Below are 16,676 nucleotides of genomic sequence, written 5' to 3' on the forward strand. Positions count from 1 at the left end.
ATTGGTTGGTTGTATTTCTTCCTTTGTAAATTGCCTGTCCTTGTCTGGTTTTATTTTTTTTTCCTTTTGGAATGTTTATCTTCTTTATTAATTTATAAACACTTTATGGGTTAACCCTTTGTCATATGTCACAAGTTTTCTCAGCATGTCATTGTCTTTCTATTTGTTTGGCATATAGAAGTTTGATTTTTATACATTCAAGTCTATCCTTTCCCTTATGGTTTCTGACTTTGGTGCCATGTTTTAAAAGGCCTTCCCTTCTCCTAAATTAAATTTATATTTTTTCTTCTAGATCTCTGGTTTTGTTATTTATATTTTAACTATTTAATCCATATGGAATTTATTTTGAAGTGTGAGGTCAGACTATAACTTTACTGAATAATGGTGATACAATCATTAACTAGAAGAAATGAGAATTTCTCCTTAACTTTTTTTGTCACCTTTTTAAGTGGCCATTAAGCACTGATTTATGATAGTGTCTGTTTCTAGGCTTCTTATTCTGTTCCATCAACCCACCTCTTCCCTTACTTGTAGCAGCTGGACATTTCACAAAAAAGGACACCCATGTTATCTGACGCAACTGATGTATACACTCACATGCTTACAAACTCACATCAGTAGACATAGGAGTAAGGAAAGTGAGCCCTCTCAAAGATGCAAAGGTACAAATTTAGAGCCAAGGGAAAGAATGTGGGCCTCCAGGGCTGTGTCACTTCTATGAGGCTCACTCAGACAATGGCTTCCATCCCACCTGTGCTGGATGTCTCCCATTTGCCCATCAACTCCATCTCTAACCTTCTTTACCATGCTCTGTGCCTCAGAAAACTGACCTGTATGGACCTAGTCAGTGGGTTTCTTTGCCTTCTGACTTCTGTTTGGGTTTGGCCAATGGAGAGCACCAGTAGGAGTTTGGAGGATGGTGAAAGAGTATTATTCCCCCAGCTCTCTCTCTGTGGGAACTAAGGAAGGCCACAAGCTGCCATTAAGAGGATCTTTCCACATAGCTACCCTCCTCACAGTCTGGTGACCACTCACAGCTTCCTCTACTTACCCTTTTAGGCTGCAGATGTAATCACTCATCCACTGTCGCTAGCCCTGAAGTCCTGTACTCTCTTTTGCTGATTCCCTAAACCTTCCTGTATCTTTAATTAAATTCTTGTCAAATTACTCAAATTGTGCCAACTATTCCTAGCTGGGACCTTGACTGATACATACCCCGATAGATGGGCACTATATCCATAAGGACTCGTGCTAGCACTATAGTCCTGCCAGAGATAATGTCTTTAAACACAGATATAATAATTCCTGCCCCTTCTCCTGTTTAAATGCACTGAAGGCATTATCTCAAACCCCAGAGCATACTAAAGACTTTCACGAAGAAAGTAAAACCAAGAAGCAAGTATAGAACAGTTTTTAAAAAGCTGTAAGTGGAATCCAAAACATTAATCTCATAAAATGCAGGGTCATAGCATTGCAAAGCTAACAAAGAAATGTATTTTTCAGTTGGTCTCCACTGTCTCAAGAAGCACAAAAGTAAAGACCTGTGAAACTTACTATACCCAAGAGACCTTACACTGAACTGAGAAAGTTCCCAGTGACCACAAGAGTGGCATTTGTACATCCCTTCCCCCCCCACCCTCATCCCTGCAGAAAATACAGAACCTTAGTGAGCTGGGGATAGGTAAAGGATAGGCACAAAATGACAAATGTGTTTTATCAAAATTGTCAACATGATTGGGATTTACAGTAGCTTAGAATTTAGATGGTACAGGATGACAGGCCCAGTACAAGGGGATTCTGACAGCCTTCACTAGCTAATATGGTAGGACAGTGTTGTAGACACTGTGGATTGGCTCATTCATCCTTTTTTTTTTTTTTTCATTTTGTTTTATTTCTTTTCAGTGTCCCAGCATTCATTGTTTATGCACCACACCCAGTGCTCCATGCAATATGTGCCCTCCATAATACCCACCACCAGGCTTACCCATCCCCCTACCGCCTCCCCTCCAAAATCCTCAGTTGCCTATTCGTCCTTTATTCCCACTGGCTTCTAGCGTGCCTTCTGTGCCTTCTGTGCAAAGACTGGAAAACTGAAATTACATTTCATAGACTTTTTTTCACTATAAAGTTTCTTATTTTCCTACTAGTTATTTTTTTTCTTTTTTTAAATTTTAATTCCAATGTAGTTAACAGTGTTATATTAGTTCAGGTGTACAATATAGTGATTAACAGCTCCATATATTACTCAATGCTCAAGGTAAGTATACTCTTCACCAGTTGATACATGGAATTGTTGAATCACTATATTATACACCTGAAACTAATATAACACTGTCAAAAAAATAAGTAAAGTTACACTTACACCACTGCCGCCCACCCCCCGCAAAAAAAGATGCATGTACTCTTAATCTCCACCTAGTTCACCCATCCCCCACCACCTCCCCTCTGATAACCATCAGTTTGTTCTCTATAGCTAAGAGTCTGCTTTTCAGTTTGTCTCTTTGGTTTTCCTTTGTTTTATTTCTTAAATTCCACATATAAGTGGAATCATATGGTATGCGTCTTTCTCTGACTGGCTTATTTTGCTTAGCATTATATTCTCCAGATCCATCCATGTTGTTGCAAATGGCAAGATTTCATTCTCTTTTTACAGATTCTGTTTATTTACGGAGCACCTGGGTGGCTCAGTTGTTAAGGTTCTGCCTTCAGCTCAGGTCATGATCCCTGATCAGTGGGAAGCCTGCTTCTCCCTCTCTCCTGGCTTGTGTTCCCTCTCTTGCTGTCTACCTCTCTTGCTCTCTCTCAAATAAATAAAATCTTTTATTTATTTATTTGAGAGAGAGCAAAAGAGGATGAAGAGGGGGAGGGGCAAAGGAAGACGGAAAGCAGACTCCATACCTAGCAGGGAGTCTGACACGGGGGCTCCATCCCAGGACCCTGGGATCATGACCTGAGCCAAAGGCAGAAGCTTAACCAACTGAGCCACCCAGGCGCCCCAATTTCATTCTTTTTTATGGCTGAATAATATAATATATATTTTTTTAAGATTTTATGTCTTTATTTGACAGAGAGAGAGAGATCACAAGTAGGCAGAGAGGCAGGCAGAGAGAGGAGGGAAGCAGGCTCCCTGTTGAGCAGAAAGCCCGATGCAGGGCTCGATCCCAGAACCCTGAGATCATGACCTGAGCAGAAGTCAGAGGCTTAACCTACTGAGCCACCCAGGTGCCCCTATAATATATATTATATATATACCACATCTTCTTTATCCATTCATCTACTGATGAACACTTGGGCTGCTTCCATAGTTTGGCCATTGTAAATAATGCTGCAATAAACAGAATTAGTTTTTTCATATTCACTTCATTAACACTTCAAATTAGTGTTCTCATATTCTTTGGGTAAATACCCAGTAATGCAATTATTGGATCATAGGGTAGATCTATTTTTAATTTTTTGAGGAACCTCCATACTGTCTTCCACAGTGGCTCCACCAGTTTGCATTCCCACCAATAGTGCATAAGGGTTCCTTTTTCTCCACATCCTCACCAACATTTTTTGTTTCTTGAGTTTTTTATTTTAGCTATTCTGAAAGATGTGAGGTGATATCTCATTATGGTTTTGATTTGTATTTTCCTGATGATGCGTGATCTTGAGCATTTTTTTCATGTGTCTGCAGGTCACCTGTATGTCTTCTTTGGAGAAATGTTTGTTCATGTCTTCTGCCTATTTAATTGGATTATTTGGTTTTCTTTGGTATAGAGTTGTATATGTTCTTTATATATTTTGGATACTAACCCTTTACTGGATATGTCATTTGCAAATATATTCTCCCATTCAATAGGTTGTCTTTTAGTTTTGTTGGTTGTTTCCTTTGTTGTGCAGAAGCTTTTTATTTTGTTGTAGTCTCCATTGTTTATTTTTCTTTTGTTTCCTTTACCTCAAGAGACATATCTAGAAAGACGCTATGACTGATGTCAGAGAAACTACTGCCTGTGCTCTCTTCTAGGATTTTTATGGTTCCAGATCTCACATTTATGTCTTTAATTCATTTTTAGTTTATTCTTGTGTATGGTGTAAGAAAGCGGTCCAGTTTCATTCTTCTGCATGTTGCTATCCAGTTTTCCCAACACTATGTGTTGAAGAGACTTTTTCCCATTGCATATTCTTGCCTCCATTGCCAAAGGTTAATCAACCATATAATTGTGGGTTTGTTTCTGCATTTTCCATTCTGTTCCACAGATCCATGTGTCTATTTTTGTCCCAGTACCATACTCTTTTGGTTATTACAGCTTTGTTATACAACTTGAAGTCCAGAGTTGTGATGCCTCCAGTTTTGTTTTTATTTTTCAGGAGTGCTTTGGCTAGTTGAGGTCTTTTGTGGTTCCATACAAATTTTAGGATTGTTTGTTCTAGCTCTGTGAAAAAATTGCTGTTGGTATTTTGATAGGGATTGCATTAAATATTTCACAGACTTTTATAGCTAGAATTCTGGGTGTGAAATAGCTTCTACCAATTATGTACATTTTATGTGGGATCTAGAAAGTAGAAGTGAAGCCAAGGCCATCTTCCTTGCCTTTTGGGCTCCTTTACTCTGATAGTCATGAGAATGGTCTATAGCAGTGTACCAGCATCTAGTCTCTAGCGGTGTCAAGAGGCAGTTCCCATCAGTGACAGAGGCATTTCCTAATTCCAGCTTCTGTCCCCCAGGCCATATCCATGGTGCTTGAACTGAGACTTCCAGTGGTGGTATCAGAGGTAGTAGCCAACTGGTGGATCAGTTCTATAAGAATCTGGGAGCCATTCCTTCAGGCCTAACCTAGAGCACACTCTTCCAATCCTTCCAAATATTTTTAGTTTTAATCTAACTTTCTTAAATCCATTCCTACTGAAAATCTCTAGAGCATCTTCTGACAGATATAGGCAGCCAGGGTCAGGGTCTTTTACAAATTCCCACCAAGACCTGAGTCTGGAAAAATATGAGTTATAGACACAAATAGGAAAACACTATCCATCATTGGTCTGAGTCATAGATACTGGTATTGTGCCCTTGACTGAGGCCAGCAACATATCAATACACAGGTAATAGGGGAGGAGAGAAGAAGGGAGCCAGGAAGGTAGACTAAATACCTACTATGTGTTGGGTACTAACGCAGACTCTCTCACATGTTCTCATTTAATTCATAGAATGGTTCTTATCCCCAGTTAACCTGATGTTGCACAAACACATTTCCAAATACAGTATGTCCATTTCCCTTTGGCTTAGATCACTGTTAAAATAAAACACCCTACTTAACATGGGGACCTAGATGGTGGGTGGGTTTAGATTCTAAGGACCTCAGTTGTGGAAGTACATGACCTTGTGTCAAGAGCTCTGCAATTAATATGACTTGGCTCTAGTTTCTCTGTCTACTTCTTTCTGCTCTGCTACCAACTGGTAAATTTCCTTTGTGTCATGAATCAAACTTCCTGAGGTAATAATCTGTCCCACCTGTTCGTCGTAAGCCTAGGCCACAAGAGTTGACTGCCAGACTACGGGTGAGCAGCATCCCTCAAAGACAGGCATCTGTCCCTGGTCCAACCACCTGTGACTAAGTGGAGGGGTCTCAGGTCCTGGGAGCAACACAGCAGGAAGATGAAAGATTTGGGCACTTCTTGAAAAATCAGAATATTTATATTCACTGAGTCCACATTTCCACAATCAACAAAGGGAGGGGGGCCCCCATTTATATTGCAGTTTGCTGCACATCACTCATTTGTGTTAAATGCCTGGCCCTTTTAGATAGCTGAGCTTGAGAAATCCTAAGTTCTTTCCAGCTCTAACAGTCTTTAGTTCTGAAATCCTATACTCTTCTGGACTCCTTTACGCTGAAAACACTGTGGATTGACATGGGCCTCATTGAACAGATAATTTGGAAATAAGCTGGGAATGCATTTAATTTATCCACTGATCTTATTTTCTAAATAGGGGCTCCACATTTCCACACTATAAAGCCATTATTCTCCTCTATTCGAGTTACTGTAATTCTCAATGTGCCATGTATTATCATCATCCTGTCAAAATGAAAATCTTACAGAGAGCCTGTGAGAGCCTTATCAAATCAAGTGGAAGTGATTAAGGACAGTAGAAAAAATTAGAACAATTATACATACACTATTAAATAATGCAACAGATGAACATCCAACTAGACTTCAGATTTTCATAAGTAAGGTTTGCAACTTGATATTTTGTTGACTCAATAGCAAATTATCAATTCATTAAATGATTAAACCATTTATCAAAACTATGAATGACAAAGCAATCAGAGTCTTGGATAATCAGACTCTGAGACTGCTCTTTGTGTAAAATTCAAATGCACCCAGCACAATACAATTTTGTACTTAATGTCATTCATCTAATCAGCATATTTCTGCTCCAATGTGAGATCTTTGAACATGAGATGCAACAGATATGGAAGCCACAAAAATCTCATTTATATAATCATAACAAGCATGTTATCATGGTTGTCAAATTTAATTAAACCTAATTTGCTCTATTTTCTAAGCTTAAAATTGAAACAAAATGTTTTTGTGAAAGGCAAAGTGCTAAAGGATCACAGAAATAGGGGGCACCTGAGTGACTTAGTTGGTTAAGCCAGTGCCTTCGGCTCAGGTCATGATCCCAGAGTCCCAGGATCGAGTCCTGCATCAGGCTCCCAGCTCTGCGGGGAGTCTGCTTCTCCCTCTAAACTTCCCCCTCTCATGCTCTCAAATAAATAAATAAAATCTTTTTTTTATAAAAAGGATCACAGAAATAGGTATAGAGTGGATATTTTAGATGCCTGCATTTTGTTTTAGATAGCTGACTAATATCGATAATAGCAGATTAGATCCCCCCACTTTTTTAAGTTTTTATTTTAATTCCAGTTAGTTAACATATAGTGTTATATCAGTTTCAGGTATACAATACAGAGTTTCAAGAACCCCCAAGTGTTTTAAAATATCAGTTGAATGTGAACATTCACTATGAAAGTCTAAACCATTGGCCTCCTTTGAGTAATAAGGAATCCCACTGGTGCAATTATAATGAATGCAAATGTAGAAAACCTCTATTAACACAACTTCTCGGGAAGACATTCTTTCCTAAGGCAAGGGAAATCTCTGTTTCAAACTACACTATCATCTTAACCATCCTCCATTTAAAACCAAAGTTCTGCTTATACCAGAGCATCTTAAACTTCACTATACATAAGAAACACTCAGAAGAGGAAAAAAATAAAACCACTTGGAGAGCCTACTAAACATGCATATTCTGAGGCCCCCACATTGGTTGTGATTCAAAAGATCTTGGTGGGGCCTGAAAACTCTGTATTTTAAACAAATAACCCAGATAGTAGTTTCGTAAATGATTCAAGGACGACATTGTGAGAAACACTGGCCCACACAATGTTTTCTTTCTCCCTTTGCATTAAGCTGTTTTGAATCCTTGCATTATAAATCTTTCTAGTATCTCTCTTGAGAGACTTCTGTATGCCCTAATCAACTTTCACTAACATTCCCTGGGCTCCATGTCACCTCATTAGCCTGAACTGGAAAAAGTGACATTTTCTACATTTTCCTTCTCCAGACTCATACCTCTCAGGCTTTCACACATGTGAATTTCCCTTTGAAAGTTCCAATTAGCGTCACCCTTCTGGAAGACATGCGGTCTTCCATATGCCAATCAGATTTCCACCTGTTTTAGAGCAGGATCTTTTCAAGTAAATACATAAGTTCTGTTTCTTGCAAACCTTCCTGTTACTAAAGAAAGACTTATCGAAGCCTTTCCTGTCCTTAATACTACTCCATAGAGTGGGCAAGATAAAACAAAGGAGGGGTTGCTTCAAACCCACCCATTTAGCATCTTATTAGCAGCTCAAGAGAAAAAAGTTGTCAGTGAAGAGCTAGAATCATATTTTCTTGAAAATTCAGAATTGTCTGTTGATATGAAGTATCCAAGTTCTCACACAGCCTTCATACTACAGATGAGAATAAATAACAAACTACCACCCAGAAACTCACTTGGCGAGCTTTTCATATAGATCAATGGCTGGGCCTTGCCCAAGACCAGGGTTTCTCAACTCTGGCACTACTGACATTATGGTCAGATAATTCTTTGCAGTGAAGAGCTGTTCTGTGCATCGTAGGATGTTTCAAAACATCACTGGACTCTACCCACTACATGTCAGTTCACCTCCCCCTCAGTCATTACAACCAATATTATCTCTAGACATTGGCAAATGTCCTTTAGCAGAGGGGGAGCAAGATTGCCCCACTTGAGAGCTATGGACCAAATAAATTAGACCAAATATATTGGAATGTCTAGGGGTGGAGCCTGATATTCTTTAAAAGCCCCCCAGATAATTCCAACATGCAGCCAGGGTTGAGAGCCACAGCTTTAGACTGATCTTTGAGTCTCAGTTTTCTCACCTGTAAAATGAGAAGATGAAAATATCTACCTCATAGAGTTGTTCTAAAAATAAAATGAAATAATATGTGTGAAAATGTTTTGTGAATTGTTAAATAAATGTGGTATTTCCCCCGTCTCTTCTGAAACATGAATCCAAGGGTCATCAAATTGTCACCAGCAGGACAAATCTAGCTCATCTCCTGTTTTTGTATGATCTGAGAGCTGAGTGGTTTGTACATTTTTAAAACAGTTGACTAGAAATCAAAAAAAGATTAATTTGTGACCCATGAAAATTATATGAAATTCAGATTTCAGTATTTATTAATAGAATTTTATTGGAATTTACAGAGTCCGTGGCTGCTTCTGCATGATAAGTTGAGCAGTTACAACAGAGCACTTATAGCCCACAAAGACAAAAATATTTACTAACTGGCCCTTTACTGAAGTTTGAGGACCACTGCCCTAACTGAATTAGCCATTTACTCTAGTTCTGAGAGAGACTGAAAGAAGGGATGAAAGGCAAAATTGAGACAGTGAAATTGTGTTCCTTGCTCTAAACCATATAAATGAAGTTGAGATAGTTTAAAAACATTGCCATCCACTGAAACACAAAACACAATTTCTTCCTTTAAATTAAAGTTCTTTTTGGAAAGAAAAAACAAAATTCTATGTCCATTTCATTGGCAAGACATTTTTTACCCCCTGTCTTGGTAATTAAAATGTTTCATATTTGTCCATGTTTGCTGGAATTCTGTTTTCCAAGAGGTTATCAAAAGCTCTGAACTTTCCTTCCTCTACCTTAGCTACTACAGAACTGGAAAAAGAGGTTCTAAGTAGCTGATTTTCCTATCTCAATTTTCTTGATCTGGAGACAGTCCCTTCTACATGGGAATATAGGCTGGAAATAATGAATGTCATAGTAAGGCAGTGCAGAGGTGATTAAGACAACAGTTCCTATGCACTGAACTAGTTACAGATGAAGTGATTGGTCTGGCAGTTACTTCGAAATAGTCGGGGAGGGGTGCCTGGCTGGCTCAGTTGGTGGAGCCTGCAAATCTTGATCTTGGGATGGTGAGTTCAAGCCTCATGTTGGGTGGGGAGATTTCTTAAAAATAAAATCTTAAAGAAAAAAAAAACAGGGGTGCCTGGGTAGCTCAGTTTGTTAAGCATCTGATTCTTGGTTTCAGCTCAGGTCATGATCTCAGGGCCCTGGGATTAAGCCCTACATCAAGCTCTGTTTGGGATTCTCTCCTTTTCACTCCCTTTCACTCTCCCTCTCCCCCTGTGTGCACTCGCTCTCTCTCTCTCTCTCTCACTCTCTCTTTCTTTTGCTCAGATAGACAGATAATCTTAAAAAATAAACCCAAAATAATGGGGGAGGGTGGATGGAGATACATATGAAACAAGAGTGACTCTGTACTGATAATTGTTGAAACTAAACAAATAGGCACATGGTTACTCATCTCATTATTCTTTCTATATTTGAGGACTTCAAATATAGATAGAAATATAGAAAATATTTGAGAATTTCCATAAGTTTTTTATTTTTTATTTTTTCAGGTGTTCAATATATATTTATTGAATGACTAAATATAAGAAAATAATAACAAATTACAAGAGGAAGTTCTTTCTAATATTTCCTTGAATTAAAGCTTTGTATCTTTAAAGTTTTTTTTTTATTAGACACACAGAGAGAGATCACAAGTAGACAGAGAGGGGGAAATAGGCCCCCTGCTGAGCAGAGAGCTGGACATGGGAACCGATCCCAGGACCCTGAGATCACGACCTGAGCCGAAGGCAGATGCTTAACCCACTGAGCCACCCAGGCGCCCCAAAGCTTTGTATCTTATAGATACATCTAAATCCTCTCATAAAACTATGAACTATATGATCAACCTGAACCAGGCAAATATATACTGTGAAAATATGAGACTATTGCATGCCATGCAGAGCTGATGACTTTTAATAACTCCTGAACAGCAGAAAGCATGGTATTTAAGAAAAACCATAAAAACAAAATCTTTTTCAAGTGTCAGATGAAGCCACAAATGCTTCCAGGCAGATAGGAAAAGCCCTAAATTTTCTTCTGAAGCAGTCCTTTAATATTTTGATTTCTTAGAACTTGGGCCAAGAGAAGACAGTTCCCCAAAATTCTTTACCCCTAGCTCTTAGCAAAGTGTCTAGCATGTCATAGGGGCAAAATAAATATTTATTGAGTGGATAAACAAACCTAGATGCTTTATGCTACAAGATCCTTCAGGAGAATAATAAGAATCATGATAACGGTGCTCACTTCAGTGGCACATATACTAAAATTGGAACAATATAGAGAAGATTAACATGGCCCCTGCACAAGGATGACATGCAAACTCATGAAGCATTCCATATTTTTTCTTTGGCAGTAGAGGGAGTCTCTTTAAGAAAATAGTTTGAACAGTTTGTTAAAATTTTCCATCATATTTCATTTCTGTAACAGTTGATATCTGGCTGTCCTTTTTATAATGCAGAGTGAGAACTTTCCCTACCATGTCTGATAAATAGGCAAGTTCCATTGCCAAGAATGTGTTGTCCAAACTGCCTGTTTAGTTTTTAAAGATGGAACTCCACCCTTTGCTTGGTTTTAAGTATGTATGGAATGTTATGATAGGACATAGTAGTAGTGGTGGTCAGACAAATAGAAATGGTGGGGAAACAAAAATATACATGTAAAATAAACTCAGTATTTTAATAAAGAAAAAGAATCATGATAACAACAAATAGTAACAATTATTGAGAATTTATTATATGCTAGATACCATGCCAAACACCGGGGACCATTTTCTCCCTTAATCATCACTACAATTTTATAAATTCTGTGAAAGCATGAATTTTTACTTTTTTATTCACTGGTCTGTCCCCAATGCTTGAATGACTCAAAACATGAATGACTCAATCAATATTTGTTCAATGAATGAATCTAAAGTGGATATTATTATTATGGCCTATATGCACATGAGGAATCTGAGACTTAATAAGGTTAATTAGTTAATTGATTTGCCCAGCTAGTAAATGACAGAGTTGGATTCAAATCCAGATAATGCAAGTCAAAAACCTCTCTCAACCATTAGCTATACTGACACTAACTCACACTTTAAAGTCTTGTACAAACCAGTGACTTTCAAAGGCCCTACGCATACACTATATGATGGATATGTTTTGATAGCAACTAGAACTGAAGAGACTTAGACCATGAGGTACTGCTTAGAAAGGAAAAGAAGGAAATTCAACACACAAAAAAGGGGCACCTGGGTGGCTCAGTGGGTTAAAGCCTCTGCCTTCAGCTCAGGTCATGATCCCAAGGTCCTGGGATCGAGCCCTACATCGGGCTCTCTGCTCAGCGGGGAGCCTGCTTCCTCCTCTCTCTCTCTCTGCCTGCTTGTGATCTCTGTCTGTCAAATAAATAAATAAAATCTTAAAAAAAAAACCTTAACCTTATAAACACACAAAAAAATGGGCCTCTCCCAAACACCTATATGAAAGATCACTGTGAAATTTTAAAAGCATTCTCATCAAAAGATGAAGGCAAGGATAATTTTACCAAGGATATTCTATCACCACTGTTATGTATTACTGTATTGGAGGTCATGGACAAAGCAAGAAGATAGGGAAATAACTAATATCTTTTAGAATTGGAAAGGAAGAAGCAATACAATGATTATTCTTAAACAAAATAACCCATTAAAAATCCACAAAAAGCTAAAAACTATTAAAACCAAGAGAGTTCAGCAAAACTGTTGGATTCAGTATCACATTCTTATTCAGTAACAGCAACCAATTTTTAAAATGCAAAATTAATTTTTAGATTTTTTTTAGAAGTAATTCACCATAAATTTCAAAACTCTATGGTATCTGGGAATAAATATAATAAAAGTTATGTCAAAGATCTTTATGAAGACAATAAACTCTATTGAGGGACATAAGGGAAGACTTGGATAAATGAATGCATCATATTCATGGATGGAAATTATATATAGATGTCAATTCTCCTCAAATTGACTTGCTAATTCATTGCAATTCCAATCAAAATTCCAACTGGAATTAAGAATAAAGAGTTAAGAATAGACTAAATGATCTTGTATAAGAAGAAGGAATCTTACACTATCAGATTTTAAGACTTAAAAGGAATAATATATTTTAAATGGGGTATTGGTATAGCAATGTACAAACAGACAACCAGAACAGATTAGAAAGTCAAGAAGCTGTCTCATATGTATATAGAAACTTGGCATATAAAAGAGATGGAATTACAATTCAGTGGTGAAAAAAACAGATTATTCAAAGAGTTGTGCTGGGATAAATGTTTTCCCAGGTTAAAAATTAGAAAACTACATCTTACATCACACACATTAAACAAATTCCAGTGGTCTAAAAATGTAAAGGGGGATGTTAAAAAACTTTTTAGAAACAAATACAACAGACTCTAGGAGACACAGGAAAGGATTTCTTAAATTCAACACTAAAGGCACAAACCTTAGAGAGAAACATTGAGATTTGATGATATTTGAATATAAAATTTCCATATGAACAATGGAATATTATGCAACCTTTAAAAAGGATGAGACCCTGCGGCTTGTGGCAACATGGATGGACATAGAGGGTATTATGCTAAGTGAAATAAGTCAGACAGAGAAAGGCAAATACCATATGTTTTCACTCATATGTAAACTAAAAACCAAATGAATAAACAAATAAAAAGCAGAATCAGGCTTAGTAATACAGAAAACAAACTGATGATTGTCAGAAGGAAGGGGATGGGAGGATGGGCAAAATGGGTGAAGGGGAGTGGAAGATACAGGCTTCCAGTTATGGGATGAATAAATCAAGGGAATAAAAGGCACAGCATAGGGAATATAGTCAATGATATGGTAATAGCGTTGTATAGGGACAGATGAGAGCTATACTTGTGGTGAGCATAACATAACCTATAGAGAAGTTGAATCACTCTGTTGTACACTTGAAACTAATGTAACTTTATGTGTCAACTATACTTAAAAATTTTTTTAAAAAGTAAAAATTCCATATGAAAAAAGTCACCATTAAAAATCTATAATATAAAGGAGCGCCTGGGTGGCTCAGTGGGTTAAAGCCTCTGCCTTCGGCTCAGGTCCTGGTCCCAGGGTCCTGGGATCGAGCCCCACGTCGGGCTCTCTGCTCAGCAGGGAGCCTGCTTCCTCCTCTCTCTCTGCCTGCCTCTCTGCCTACTTGTGATCTCTCTCTGTCAGATAAATAGATAAAATCTTTTAAAAAAATCTACAATATAAAAAAAGTTACAATATGAGCCAAAGACTAGGAAAAATATTTGTATTATAATATATTTATATTATAGTACCTATTGTACTAATATATCAATATCTAGAATATATGAAGAATTCGTTAAAACACTAAGAAAAAACAACACAATAGAAAAATAGGTGGATCGGTGAAACCTGGCCAAGGCAGGGGTGGGGTGTGGAGGCAAAAGGTATGCCATCTCACTCTCAAAAAAGAGGGCCTGCCTTGGAAAGACAAAGTGGAGGAAACCTGGAGACCTACTCAACACAAAGCCTCCTGAAAGAGCTCGTAGAGAAAAGGCTGGAGACTCCTTCCCGCCTGGGAGCTGGCAGTTCAACGCCTCAACCCATCTTGAGGTACCAGACCGTGAGAACGTAAAATGTTGAGCGAACCTGGAAAAACTTCCACTGATAAACCCTGCCCCAATTCGTGACCCTTCATGAACTCACTTTTTGTCAGGGCAAATCCAGTCACCATCCCTGAGTCGGAAATTCTTGGTGGACATCTTCGATGCTGCCACCACAGCCACTCACAGCTACGTCTCTGCAGGAGGAAGCAGGCCAGGAACTTTCAGCACTCTGGGGCTGTCCCCACGACATCTGACTCCAAGGCACCACTACACCAGGGCTTGGTAATGAGGACATTTGGCCAGGATTTCTTGCCAGAAATGAGTTTTTCTTGGAGTTCTAGCTGTTTTCCATAGCTGCAACAGCTGACTGGGGCCCACACTAGGGCAAAGAGGAGACAGAAGAGAAGAGCAGCAATTCTAGGAACAGAAAATTCACCACTTTCAGGAAGGTAGGACATGAGGAGAAGTGAATCTGAAGCGACAGGGAGATAGACCGTAGGTGGAGGGCCCGGCAAGCGGTGGAGCAGCAGAGCACAAAAACGGAACTTTCAGAAGTCTGCTCCACTGAGGGAACAACACTCCAGAGGCTAAGTAGAGGTGGAGTCCTCGTAGGGACAGTGTCCCTCGTAGGGACAGACCACTGACTGTTTTTCTCTGAGGGTACACTGAGGAGTGGGGCCCTGAGCTCTCAGCTCCTATGGGGCCAGAGATTGGGAGGCCACCATTTTCATTCCTGTCCTCCAGAGCTCTACAGTAAGTGTTCAGGGAACAAAAGCTCCCAAGAGCAAACCCGAGAAGATTACTTAGCTGGCCCCTGGCAAGGGCAGTGGCATTCCACCTCTGTGAAAGACATTTGAGAATCACTGCAACAGGCCCCTCCCCCAGAAGATCAGCAAGAACATCCAGCCAAGACCAAGTTTACCGATCAATGAGAACTGCAGAACTCTGGAGCTAGGGGAAAGCAACACATAAAATTCATGGCTTTTTTTGCATGATCCTTTAGTCTTGCAAAGTTAAATTTTTTTAATTTTACTTTTTTCTTATTCTATTTTTTAACTTTCCCTTTTCCTCTTTTAACATTTTTAACTATTTTATCTTATCAATACTCTTTTTTTAAAAAAAAAAGTTTTTTAAATCTTCATTGTTATACTCATGTTTTATCCCTTCATTTTATTTAACTTTATTTTGTATACATACAGGTTCTTTTTCTTTAAAATTTTGGGATATAATTTCTTCTAACAGATCAAAATATACCCTAAATCTAGCTCCAGCATCTTTTAGTATTTTGCCCTCTCATTCATATATTCTTATCTGGATAAAATGACAAGGCAGAAAAACTCAACACACACACACAAATAACAAGAGGCAGTACCGATGGCTAGGGACCTAATCAATATGGACATTGGTAATATGTCAGAACTAGAGTTGAGAATGACAATTATCAAGGTGCTAGCTGGGCTCAAAAAAGGCATGGAAGATATTAGAGTATCCTTTTCTGGAGAAATAAAATCCCTTTCTGGAGAAATAAAAGAACTAAAATCTAACCAAGCTGAAATCAAAAAAAGTTATTAATGAGGTACAATCAAAAATGGAGGCTCTTACTGCTAGAATAAATGAGGCAGAAGAGAAAATTAGTGATATAGAAGACCAAATGATGGAGAATAAAGAAGTTGAGCAAAAGAGAGACAAACAACTACTGGACCATGAGGGGAGAATTCCAGAGATAAGTGATACCATAAGATAAAACAATATTAGAATAATTGGGATCCCTGAAGAAGAAGAAAGAGAGAGAAGGGCAGAAGGTATATTGGAGCAAATTATAATAGAGAATTTCCCTAATATGGCAAAGGGAACAAGCATCAAAATCCAGGAGGCACAGAGAACTGCCCTCAAAATCAATAAAAATAGGTCCACACCCCATCATCTAATAGTAAAACTTACAAGTCTTAGTAACAAAGAGAAAATCCTGAAAGCAGCTTGGGATAAGATGTCTGTAACATACAATGGTAGAAATATTAGACTGGCAGCAGACTTATCCACAGAGACCTAGCAGGCCAGAAAGGACTGACATGATATATTCAGAGCACTAAACAAGAAAAATATGCAACCAAGAATACTATATCCAGCTAGGCAGGCATTGAAAATAGAAGGAGAGATAAAAAGCTTCCAGGACAAACAAAAATTAAAAGAATTTGCAAACACCAAACCAGCCCTATAGGAAATATTGAAAGGGGTCCTCTAAGCAAAGAGAGAGCCTAAAAGTAACAGACCAGAAAGGAACAGAGACAATACACAGTAACAGTCACCTTACAGGCAATACAATGGCACTAAATTCATATCTCTCGATAGTTACCCTGAATGTAAATGGGCTAAATACCCCAATCAAAAGACACAGGGTATCAGAATGGATAAAAAAACAAGACCCATAGATATCCTGTCTGCAAGAAACTCATTTTAGAACCAAAGACACCTCCAGATTTAAAGTGAGGGGGTGGAAAACCATTTACCATGCTAATGAACATCAAAAAAAGTGGGATGGCAATCCTTATATCAGATAAATTAGATTTTAAGCCAAAGACTATAATAAGAGAT

General features: G+C 38.3%; 1 non-coding gene across 1 annotated transcript; it reads left to right on the forward strand.

Annotated features, from left to right (window-relative positions):
• Positions 1–10,710: 10,710 nt before the first annotated feature.
• On the forward strand, positions 10,711–10,817 carry LOC116882170. Its single transcript, XR_004385568.1, has one exon. It is a non-coding gene; the product is annotated as a U6 spliceosomal RNA (small nuclear RNA).
• The last annotated feature ends 5,859 nt before the right edge of the window (positions 10,818–16,676 follow it).

Source organism: Lontra canadensis, unplaced genomic scaffold (genome assembly GCF_010015895.1).
Source record: "Lontra canadensis isolate GAN:19392208 unplaced genomic scaffold, GSC_riverotter_1.0 scaffold81, whole genome shotgun sequence".
Lineage (NCBI taxonomy): Eukaryota > Metazoa > Chordata > Mammalia > Carnivora > Mustelidae > Lontra > Lontra canadensis.